Consider the following 12,009-nt stretch of genomic DNA (forward strand, 5'->3'; position numbering starts at 1 on the left):
ACGCTGTTTTGGTGAACGGCAGAATTTGTCCTGTCCTGTTGCTACACAATACTTCCCTATCGTTCCCACCATTCCTAGGTAATTACAATAGCTCTGCATTATTGCAAGGCTTATATTATTGGCATAACTCTCCTCCTTCTCTGGAATTCCAGGAGTATGTATGCATATTCCTGATATATTCTGTGTTCTAGCTAAAGCTTGGTGAGTGCAATATGTGTTTCACACCAGTTACAGCTATAGCGTGAGTAATTTGGGGGAGGAGGGAGGTAAGTGAGCAGAAAAAGAAAGAGCTTCTCCAAATCCTTCAGCTCTTCACTTGGACACTGTGAATGAGATATTTAAATACGTTGCCGTGGAAACAATCAAAGAGGGGGTCTTTTTGTGTGTGTGTGTAAGTGTGTGTGTTTTAGTAATCCCAAAAGGGCTATTTAATTGGAATCAACCACAGCTTTTTATCTGTGTTTTAAATTGGAGAGAAATAAAAAGAAGAGGCTGCCAGAAAAGGAACATTAAATAAAAGGGGGGAAAAAAAAAGCCCACATGAAACAAGATGGGGGGAGAAAGAGAAATCAAAAGAATACATTTACTGTAACCAGCAAAGGATTCATTAGGGTTACAACAAAGCTCAGTTCAATTTCCCTCCTATTGACATTAACGAGTTTGATGTAGGTCCAGCCTGAAAGGCAGCAAGAACATCTTTCTCTCTCCCACTCTGCGCCTGGTCCCCGGGGACCAAGCAGCTGCCTGTAAATTGCTCCACACAAGGGGAATAAGGTTTTCTTCTTTCCTCCTTGCATTTGTCTTTGTCCAACCGCACCTGCGCTGAGCAGTGCCCTAGGAGCCTGCCCTGCCACTCATCGCAGCACCTCTCCTCCCTCCTGGACCCTCTGACTGGGACACGCCATTTTACTCTCGATGGACCTAAGATGTTATTTATTACTATCCTGCAGCTTGAATACATTGAGCTTGCCAGGGTTATTTTTGGTCCCAACAACAGCCCTTCTAGGCTCATAATTAACTATTATTATTGTTAATGTTAGTATTGAAGTTGCTGTTTAAGTTAAAGGACACTATTACTGTAAGAACAACCTCACTGTGAGTAAACTTATGCTAGAAATTAGATTTCTATGCATTGGAAAGACTGATCCTGGACTAAGGGCTGCAGGAGAGGAAGCCTAACACTTTTAAGAGGTAATTTGGTGGGGCACGAATGAGGTTTTATCTCAAAGAGCTGAACTTCATGGTTCCAGAAGGTCTTTTCCAATCTCTTGCTCCTCTGTTTTATGCTTTTTGTATTAAAATGAGATGTCAAAGGGTCTGAATTACAATGCAGTGTGTATTCAGTCACGCACACAGAGAGTAGGAGCCAGTTCCTGACCCTTGTGTAAAAAGACAAGATTACATTTGAGATTAATTCTGCATGGACAGAGGTGCCAGTACTTGCACATTAAGGAAGGGGCATTGATCGCGGAAGCCAGGATCAGGCTCTGATGTTCTGCTGCAGAGAGAGCCAGCACAAAATTAGCACACAAAATAGACAGTAGCTGGGAGGAGTCCAGAGGCACAGCAGAAGGAAAGGACTTGAATCAAGGTCCAGTTTTAGTGTTATTTTTAGACACAGCACATTATCACCATCCTCTGGAGAGGAAATGGGAGAATGATGCTTGGTCCTGCTGCCTTTCTAAAGGACTTGGAGCTCAGGTGACAGAAGTAGTTAGATGTTTTTGTCACTATTAATAATCACCTACTGGACTCATAAGTGCGGTTGTTAGAAACTGGGAATGCTCAGGGAGGTGAAGAAATGCGAACAAGAGCAGGACCAAGCTAATTCTGCCTCAGCTTGTGTGACCTTGCAGACTGGCTCCGTCACACTGAGAGATCTGTGTGAAGAGGTCGTGGCTGTGATGGAAGTGCTCTGCGCTTGGTACTGTCCCAACGCACAAGAAAAGCAGTCTGTCAGAGATAAGCCTCAGAGACACTGTCAGGAACAGCTTTACCTCATGGACCAGAAATTAGGGCACGCTCAGCGCCCATCAGTTGAAAGCATTATGTTCTGGCAGTCTTCTCCCTTCCCACTTGTCCGTTCCTTGACTGGATCTTCCAGTTTTCAACCACGACAGCTCCAAGCCCTAGTTCAAGGGCAGAAACCTCTGCTTGATTCTCCTTCCTTTTCACCATAAACCAAACTCCTCCTACCAGCCTTTCCCTTTCACTCCCCCCACTCTTTGAAACTGGCACCTTCCTTGAAGAAGAATAGCAAGAAAGAAAATGTATAGCTGTAATAGATTTTCCCCACTGGAGTGTACATTAAATTTAAGGCTTTGCTCTGGACACTGAATGGTTGGTCATTAACGCACCTCGAACCAGCAGCATAAAACAATCCTCATAAGTGCTACCATGAAAAATGGTGGCAGAGATCAGAAGTGATCAGAATGCAGACGGGAGCTGCAGCTCTCGGCGTAAAAATGATTAATGAAAAATCCCCAGCATCCTTTCTTCTCTTTGCAAGCAAGGAAGCGAGCGAGCTTGACAAGAACAACGGCTCCTCATGTGAGGAGGATAATAGCAGGAATGATATGTCTCCAGGAGATTCCCAAGGCCTTGTGTGCGCATAATAAATTGCCCTTGTCACTTTTGGGAAACTTATGAAGAAAGATCGCCAAAACCAGCCGAAGCAGTGAGGGAAAAGAACAAAAGATTCAGTCCAAAAGAGCCCAGCCTTGTGTGGGAGATGCACCGGCTCCGCTCACCCCTTTCCTCCATTTGCTCAGCAAAGTGATTTTGAAGAGAACAGAAGGAGCTGCGTCCCCAGGTGCATAAAGTATCTGTCAGTGTATGACGGCAGTAAAGCCAAGAAAGGGACCGCAAGATGCGGAGCTGCAGATCTTAAACCCTGTGTTAGAGAGCAGAGGAAGCCCCTGAAATGCTGGCCTGTGCTGCCGTGGCAGATGCTTGCAGTCAGGTGTCCATGTGACTGACAAGGATGTCATGGTAGGGAAGCGCTTTGGCTTAGGAGGGCTTGCTTTCTTCCTGAATTGTGTCAAATTTCTCACGCAAATGGTGCCAATCAGCTAATCTCGTCCTGCCTCAGTTCCCTACCTGTAAAACCGAAATGTTTCCTTTCTATGCTTCCTTGGCTACTTACATTGGGATTCTTCGGGGCAGGCGCTATCTCCCACTGTACGTGTGCAGCCCACAGCTCAAGAACGTGATCCCGCAAATACAAAAGCCAATTGTCATACAGATGCAGCCAAGCCTTTAGATACTGCTCCAGTTCTCCTTTAGGCATGCAGTGGCATGCAAGCTCTGCCACACAGGCTGAGCTTTACCCCTGTGAGTTTGCATAAGCCCACTGGTGAGGTGAGGAGGGATTCAAAGAAGGGGGTCACACTGGGAAATCTGCTTTAATTTCCTGCTCTGCCTCAAGCTTCTGTGTGACACTGTAAATCACTGACAGCAAGAAACGTGAAGACAGATGAAGTTTGCAATGCTTGACTGGTACTGCCCAAAGCACACTGGGACCGTCTAATGGAGTGCAATCAACACAGCTCCGGGCAGCTGTTTGTGCATATTCAGGAAAGGCAGTTTAACAGAGCAGGGGTCCTTCAGGCAGTGACTCAGGAGCGAGATAAGTTTCCTTTTGTGAGTCAGCTGGTAAGACTTAGGACCTTGCAAATGATCTTTGTGGATTTTTCCTTTAGTGTCTCTCTGTCAAGCCCTCTATATTTTAATGATGGGGATGGCAGCACTTGCTGTTATCCCTCTTACCCGCGGGCATTTGTTTGAACACCTGCTGCAGGTGGTTCATCCTCCCTTGCTAAAGCACCATCGACCTCAGGTGTGCGAATATTTCCATTAATACCTGCCAGGTGTGTGGAGACGATAAAGGCAGGTCCTGCATTGATGGCTGCTCTTTGGATTTCTGCCATAGCTCCAGGACTGGCTGTGAAAGGAGGGCTGGCCAGCGGAGGGTAAAAGTACCCCTTGGCAGAACAGGGATGACCACTGTCAAACAGATGCCACTAATTCTGCATTGTTATTCCACTGAGGATAACAGAGAGGAATGGCTTTTGCTCAAGCACCAGGCCTGTGTGGGGAGATAACAGCCCATTGAGGCCAGGCCAGTGCTGTTGTTGGTGAGAAACCCATCGTGGAGTCAGAGGAGGAGCTTCATACCACTTTCTACCTCTGGGCACTATCAATCATCCGAGAGCCGCTGCGCAGCAGTGACTCCCCTCACCAGGATGGCCTCACCTGGACACACTTGTTTACCTGCTGTCATATCCCATTAGTCCCGGTGCTTTATGCAAGGCAGGCTCTGGCCTCCCAGGCTCAGCCAAGTTCTCTCAAGGTATTTGCCTTCCTCTGTGCAGCACTGGAATAATAGCGGCCAGTAGCAGGGTCACTTATTTGGCCTTTCATCCTTCAGCAAGATGGATGAGGATACTGATAAATAGCTGCCTCTATGAGAAAGCCTGTTTTTGGTCTGTAGCTCTCATATGCGGCTGTATGAATTGTCTCCCTGCTCACCTGTTTCATGAACAACGGTTAAAGACTTCTGGATCTTTGAATGCTGTGCCCAGGGTTAAAGCTGGGCCTTATCATAAGGGCTGGGGATTTTCTGCTCCCTTACTGTAAATAAAAGCGACTTTCTTCTCTGCTTACAGTCAGAAGCTTCCCTTGGGACAGTGTCTCCAAGGAAGCCCCACAGATGCTCCTGGGGTTGCATTAAATCTTCATGGATTTCACAGCCTGTTAAGTGTCCGATCCCTTGGCATTTCCCAGCTCTGAAGGCACTCTGTTCCTGAGGGACTGATAGCTGCTGTAACTTCCAGGCCAAGGAACCACAGCTGCGTATCCCTCAGGAGAAGGGCAGAGGGACAAACATCCTCATTGGTTACAGAAAAGTTAGGAAAAGGAAAGCTGTGCCGTGGGAGTGCTGTGCAGGAGGCTTAGGTTCAGGGCTGGTTTTGCTTCAGCTCCCTGCATGACTTTGCAGCAGTCTCTGTGCAGAAGTATGTGCTTTAATTTTCTCTCCTGTTTCTGAGCTTTTTTTTCCATTATTTTCTGTCTTGTCTATGCAAGACAGAACTCAGGATAGATTTAGATACCTGCATTCTGTGTCTGTACATTTCCTAGTGCCATGGGACACTGATTTCATTTGGATTTCTAATTTATTTCACAATACTGTGGAATAATTAGAATTATTAAAGCCAAAATGTTCTTTGCTGCCTGTTTCTATTAGGCAAAGCAGCTCAGACTGTCAGGTCTTTGGGGAGGGAGGAGGAGGTTTGTTTTTTACCCCCTCCCAATCTTTTGTCCTTCATCATAACCTTTACTTCTTTTGCTAAAATTAACATTTGTGCAAAAAAACAGAGGTAGAAAATTGGTCCCTCTTCCCATTGCACCAAACATTCCTGCGATGAAAGGTTATTTTTTTCATAGCTGTGCTATAGGGCATATTGGATGATATGATCTGCCCTTTCTCAGGGTAAATCATCAGCTTTGTTTTCCTTCTTTTGTTATTACTATCCTCTCCCTGGAACATGAGTACTTTCCATGTTGACTGTAACATTACTGTCTCTGCTGGTAGCAGATGGAAAGCCAAGCTGGAGGTACAAGCCATGTTGCCATTAAGAGCCAGCAGCAAAACGTAATGGTTTCTAATGTAACTCTTCAAGTCATTGACAGAGCTGTTTCTCAAAAAGAAAAAAAAAAAAACAAACCCACAAAACAACCCAACCCTGAGGCACAACTAAGTGTACTGGTAAAACCCTGTCTTTAAGATGTTGAGAGTTTCACAACTGGTTTTGATGCAACTGGGAATTTTTAGCTTTTTATTGGAATAAATCAATCAATCGAGAGCTTACCTGGGCATAAGCAAGAAAGAATTCCCATCCTATGAAATCAAGCAGCCACGTTTTCAAAGGGAGGACTCTTCCTGGCAATCTAATTTGAAACATCAGTTTGGGGTCTAATCAGCTGAAGCAAATCAGGCCCACATAATCTTGAGTGCATGCAATGAAAATCAGAATTTCTGTCTGCTGGGGAGAGCCCATGTGCCCGCATTTGTTCTAAGAAAATGAGCGATTTAGAAACGGCAAAGCATTTTGTTGCAGTTTGTTAACTTAAATTGTTCGTTTTGGGTTGACCCAGTGTAATTATTCTCCCCTGCTGACATTTTTCCATTTCCTAATGAGCTAAAGGTTCCTATGCAGATATGAAGTTCACATGTGGATTCTGGTCTCGGTTGGGCTGGTTTCATGCTGGTGCTGAGCCATGGGCTTCAGGGGCATCCTGCTTGTTAACTTGCGTAGGCAACGCAAAGATTGTAGCTGGATCACTCTCGTATAGCCAAGGCAGGAGGGCGGTTAAGGTGTCCTGCTAGAGATCCAGGCTGTCTGGGTCCCCGCTTTGTTCAGAATGGGCACTAGAGGCACATCTCCCTTGCCGCGGCTGTGAAAGGCAGCTGGCCGTCGGGGGTAGGGAGTGCCGGGAAGGCCGAATGTGGACTCGAGCCGTGCCACTTGCCTGGATCTTTGGATATTAAAGTTAATATCCCTTGACTGTTGACTTGCCAAGGCCTCTACAAGCTTTCTAGAGCCCCATTGCTGGGATCTAGAGCATCAGCGCTCGCCCAGTTTAGAGATCCCGTACAGCCAGCTGCCATTAGAGAGCAAACTCTGAACTCAGAAGGAAAGAGAGGAGCTGATTTTGATTCATTTCACTTGCAAATTTAGTGCCTCGCCATTGTTACATCTTTAGGAGCCCTATAGCCAGTATGGGATTTTAAAAGCTTTCTGTATTAGCTGTCTCTCCCTTGCCCCATTCCCGCTCCGCCCCCCAGCCTCCTCATTCCCTATTCAAGGAGCTGCGGTGAGCCTTTGTGCTCCGAGCCCCCAGCAGTCACTGTTGCGTCTCCGTTCATGGTTCATCAACAAAGAGAAACCTTATCTTCTGATGGACACATACAGAACATTCTCTGTGACATTTAAATCTCCCTTTGTAGCCAACTCAGATATTTTTGCTGTTAAAAGAAGACCGTACAGCCGGGTGATTTCATTACTGCAAATGTTATTACAGTGAAAGCCTGTTTAAGACATAATGTCACTGAAGGGAAAATAGGATCTAGCAGCAAGTGTGGCCTGATGGAGGGTGCTGGGATTCATCACAGGCTGAAAGAAACCTCTCAAACATCAGACCTGCTAATGGAGCAGCTTTTTTCTTCATCAAATCAAACCAGCCACTTCCTCAAAGCCCTAAGGCTAGGAATTAGAAAGAAGGTTGAAAGGAATTAGGCACCCAACTCTCACTGACTTTATATCTGAGCTCCTAAGCTGTTCTTGCTGCTTTAGAAATCATAGCTGGGCTGCTGGGGTTCTTAGTACCGTAAAGACAGTGAATAGAAATGCATTGTGTTAACAGCAGCCACAGGCCTCAAAGAGACACCGTGGCTGCGTGTCCGTGTTGGTAATGATTAGTTCTTGGTCCGAGAACACTCGAGAAATAATCACAGACAGGTCCCTGCCTCCCTGAAGCCAGTGTGAATTTGCTAGGGACCTGGTCCCAATTTCCACCCTGACGCAGATATAATTCCTTTCCTCGCCAAAGCAGATTTCCCTAAGGATTTTGGATTTGCAAGAGTAAAATCTGAGCTTCTAGAGTCAGAGGTGTCGCGCAGACTGATCAGCACTCAGCTCTGGGAGCATGTGGCTTTGCACCTGTGGGTTTGAGCCGCACTCTGCAGATGTGGTGGTTGGTTACACAGCAGAGCCATCCAAATGGACCTGCACCATGCTCCCAGCCCTCTGCTTTTGAGCTACTGGTTTCTAGTGTTGATTGGCTCTGTTTTGAAGATCGCTTTGCTACACAAGATAGATGTGACCTTCATCTTAGCCTTTAAAAAGTGCAAGTAGCTCAGACGCCTTGCTAATGGGGATCGTGAATGTCTCAGCTGTGCTCCCTTCCGGGGGGTGTGGATAGTTCCATTTGACGTCCTTCCGAGTGTTGAAACACAATGAGTATCAGGTCAACAGCAAACCTCCCACCAGCTTCAAGAAGGTTTGGACTGTGCCCCAGCCTGCTCTGCTAACAAGATGTGACAAGCTGAAGCGAATAGTTAGACAGAAAGCATCAGGATTTCACAGCATATTTTGCCAGCAACTTACTGTTTTTTCAGCTGTTTTTCCTTTGATTCCACCACCCCCACCCCCACCCCCCCCGCGCTGTAGCAACTCAAACCTATCCCAGGCTGCTTCTGACATTAACAAGACAGTGGATGACAGGCAAAATGTGTCCACGAGCAATTCAGAGTCTCCCCGCTAAGTAATAATAAACACTGCAAGTTTGCAACAAAGCAAGCAGCTGTCTTTCTCCCTCTGGACAAGGTCTGCTTCCTCACAAATTGAGGCTCTGCAGGTTTTACAGCTGTCGGACAGTGAGTCTGGTGCCTGTTATTTCCTCCTCTTTTTTTTTCTTCTTTTTCTTTCTTTTAATGGAAAATATCTCAGCATTGCCAAAACTCAAGTGGCCCCCTCCAGCAGTGAATCAATACAGCCAAGTGACGAGGCTTTAACTTTCTGGCGGATGCTACTGGAACGGGCACAGAGGGGTTGTGTTACTTGCACATCCTCTCTTCCAAGGGTTTATTACTTTCGATCACATTTCTTACAGGGAAGCAGATATGTATTTGGGGGCTGGGAGAGGATTTAAGAGCAGACAACTTCTGTCCCAGCAGTGCTGAGGGTGAGGAGGCTGGGGAGGGTGGGCTGGACTAGGGAGAGCCGCCGGCAGGGTGGTCACCTTGAGCTTTGCAATTTCCTTCCAGACTGCTAGAGCATGTATGGAGCCCCAAAAGAGATCTTTATCCCTGACCTAAATGTAGGCAAGTAGAGGGTGAAGATTACTCTTTATTACTTCATTACTTTGCTAGAGAGTTAATCCTACCTTGTATTCACTGGCCACATGACTGTAACCTTTTCAGATAAATATTCTACGAAATATTGAGGCAGCTTGCAGTCGACCCCACCTTTACAACACTTCATCCATGGTGCGGTTAGAGAGGAGCCCCTGCCACAGTGCGAGTGGTGGATCTACCTCCCCTAGCTGATGTTTATTGCCCCCTCAGCTGAGCACACAATTCCTCCTGGGCAATTTCAGTGCCAAGTAAATTACATTTGTTCAAACCCCTTTTGGTCTGTGGCTGTAATGCTGCTGTCATCCTGCACTACCTTTTTCAACACCACCTTCTTACCCTAACTTACAGTAGGCTTAATTTTACCTTGTTATGCCACAGCTATCTGTGGCCTCTGCCCTCCTTCCATCTGCCACCCTCCTCTGCAGTGGGTCTATCAAATAGCACACGTTGGATGAAATACATGTATTCTTTCTGTTTATGATTGAGTATAATAAAGTCTGGCTGCTGTGCCTTCCAGGTGGCTTTCGGACGTGCAGCATTTAGTGCGTGAAGTGATTGATCTCTGATCTTTAAAATAGAGCTGTGAAGACCACGGTGAATTTGCATGCATGGGGAGTATAAAGCCAGGAAATCACAGCTCTGAAACTTTCTAACCCCTGCCCTTTATTTCCTTGTGTTGAGTTTTCCATGTCTGACAATGAGCACAGTGGTGATTTATGTATAACCAGAGCAGCCTCCAGTGGTTGGATCTGTGAACTTTTCCAAGCAGTCCTTTATGTCGGCTCACTTGTGGTTTTTGTAGACCCCAACCCTGATGCCCCCTGCTCTGAGCTCATCAGAGAAGGAGGGAGAGCTGGGAGCTGTGGGTGCCCCACTTATTCTGCTGGGAGCTGATGCCTTCCCTAATTGAGCTGAAAACAGCCTCTCCATCCTTGCTGCCGGAGACCTGCTGCGCATAGCAGTTTTTGACAATAGCTGAGATACAGGGATATCATATCTGCCTGTGCCAGCATCCCACCCCTGTCGTAACAGCAGCAGCCCCCCTGGCAGGCAAGTCTGCCCATAAGGGGATATAGGAAATCTCTGCCAGTGCTATCCTTAACCTGTCCAGCCCTCTGTGCGGTGGTGCTGGTGGCTGGGGGAAGCCAGACCTTACCTCTCTGTGTCTCTGTAGCTGTGCTCCTACATAATCTTTATCTGCCAAGGACCAGATGATCCTCCTCGGTTAGTGGCTCAGGCATCGTGGAGTGATAAAGCTCGCGGGGAAGCGAGGCTGCAGGACAACTTTGTGTGCTGTCCTGCAGCTGGACGCTTCCCAGAGGGAACAGCTTTTAGAGAATTGCTGCCAGGAGGACCGAGAGTTTTGGGGTTGTCTTTTAAATTCTCTCCCTGTGCCTTGGTGATTAGTTCTCAGAGTGGTTTTTGCTTCTTAGGGCCCTTCAGGGCAAAACAGGTGGGACACAGGACTCTGACCCGGGGGTGATTAGAAGGAGGTGGGGAAACCGAGCAAGATGTATGCCAAAGCCACAACAAACCCCAAGCAGTGTTTGTGCCCCCGCCGAGCCTGCAGACCAGTTCCAGTGCTCTGAGTGGCCTCTCGTCTTCCAGGACAGGAGCTTCACAGGCGATGTACTGAGCTGATAAATCCTACCGGGGGCAAGGAGCAACTCGGTCTCTGCTACATCACTGATGTTTATGGAAAACAAGGAGAGGAGGTGAGGCAAAGAGGTCTAGTTTGTGTCTAAGAAACTTCCCTTAGAAAAAGATAGATTGCTGACACTTTTCCTTGATGCAGCTGCCCAGGCATTTCAAAGCATCTGAGATTTCATTATCTACGAAGCAGTCGCTGGCTTTGTTGGGGACTTCTGGCTGCTTTACAAAGCAATTCCAGTATTATTATTGGAATAAAAACATAACAACTACTAATCCTCTGCTTAAATGACCAGTAAGTTCCCTGCAGGCAATGCTCTGCCAAAACATTTATCCACCTAATTTTATTTCATGCAGTTTTTTAAATTCGGATTTAACCTTTTGTGGTGGGTGTTGTAGGCACTTCTCTTTAGAATCGCATTTTACAGACTACTGGGAACGTGGTTCTTTGGTGCAGGAGAGGGAGAGGGCCTCTGCTTGTCCACGTTAAAGGGGTCTCACAGAGCTGTGAAAGCGAAAATTTCCTTTTAGGTCACTCGACCCCTGTGTTTTGGAGGAGCGCTGCCAGGCAGAAGGGAAAAGCTCAACCTTTCTGCAGGTAAGTGGAATCAAACCCCGTAGGGTACAGGACAGGCTTTTCCCAGGATGGCAGCATCACACAGCAGTGAAATACTGTTAGTTCAGCGAGGATAGCGAAGCCAGCCCTTGCCCAGGACCTCCTGGGCTCTGTCCCTCACTGTCGCCTGTGAGCCCCAGGGCCTCTGGGCATGGAGGAAGGGGATGAATCAGGTCACTGGGTGCTGCTTCTCATGTGTTGCACAGGAGCCAAAGGGTGGGACCAGCAACTGCTCCTCACTGCCTGTCACCTGGGAGAGGCAGCTGCCAGCAGGGCAGCACTTCTTGAGGGCAGAAGCTCTTGGGGGCCATGCCAGGAGAGGGTGAGGCTGCTCCTGCCCAGCCCGTGGGGCTGTACCTAGTAGCTCTGCTGGCTTGGCATGGACAGAGCTGGAGCCTCGGTTCCCTGAGGATCAGGTGAGTGTAGCTGGCAGGAGGGCTCATGGGGGCCCCCTGGATCTGCAGCTCTGAGAGCTTTGTCAGTCTTGCGTGTGGGTCTCTCCTGGGACTTGTCAGCACAGGGTGAATATTTCTGCAAGTGCAAAGGAACTGGAACAGACAAAGCCCATCATCCCTGGTACCCAGCTCCTACAGCGGCCAACAGTTACTGCTTGGGGAAAGCAATTAAGAGCAAGGCATATCCCAGATGCTTTCCTGAGCACATCCTCCAGCCTCTGGGGCATTATCAGCTTCCAGGGCTGAAGCCGTATCCAGAACTTCATGGGGAAGGCTGAGAGATCTGAAATCCAGGTGTGTCCAAAATCTTTTTGAGCCCATGAATGCTGTTAACCTCCAGTACAGCTCCTGACAGCCCTGTCATTGAGCTA

General features: G+C 47.5%; 1 protein-coding gene across 1 annotated transcript in view; it reads left to right on the top strand.

The window, feature by feature from the left end:
• Positions 1 to 12,009, top strand: part of DUSP26 (dual specificity phosphatase 26) — a 41,281-nt gene that overhangs the window by 23,943 nt on the left and 5,329 nt on the right. The window contains exons 4-5 of the mRNA XM_075074769.1: positions 10,526 to 10,632; positions 11,099 to 11,165. The gene's annotated coding sequence lies outside the window, so the exon portion shown is untranslated. The remainder of the gene's footprint in view (positions 1 to 10,525; positions 10,633 to 11,098; positions 11,166 to 12,009) is intronic.

This window comes from Phalacrocorax aristotelis, chromosome 24, assembly GCF_949628215.1.
Source record: "Phalacrocorax aristotelis chromosome 24, bGulAri2.1, whole genome shotgun sequence".
Taxonomy (NCBI): domain Eukaryota; kingdom Metazoa; phylum Chordata; class Aves; order Suliformes; family Phalacrocoracidae; genus Phalacrocorax; species Phalacrocorax aristotelis.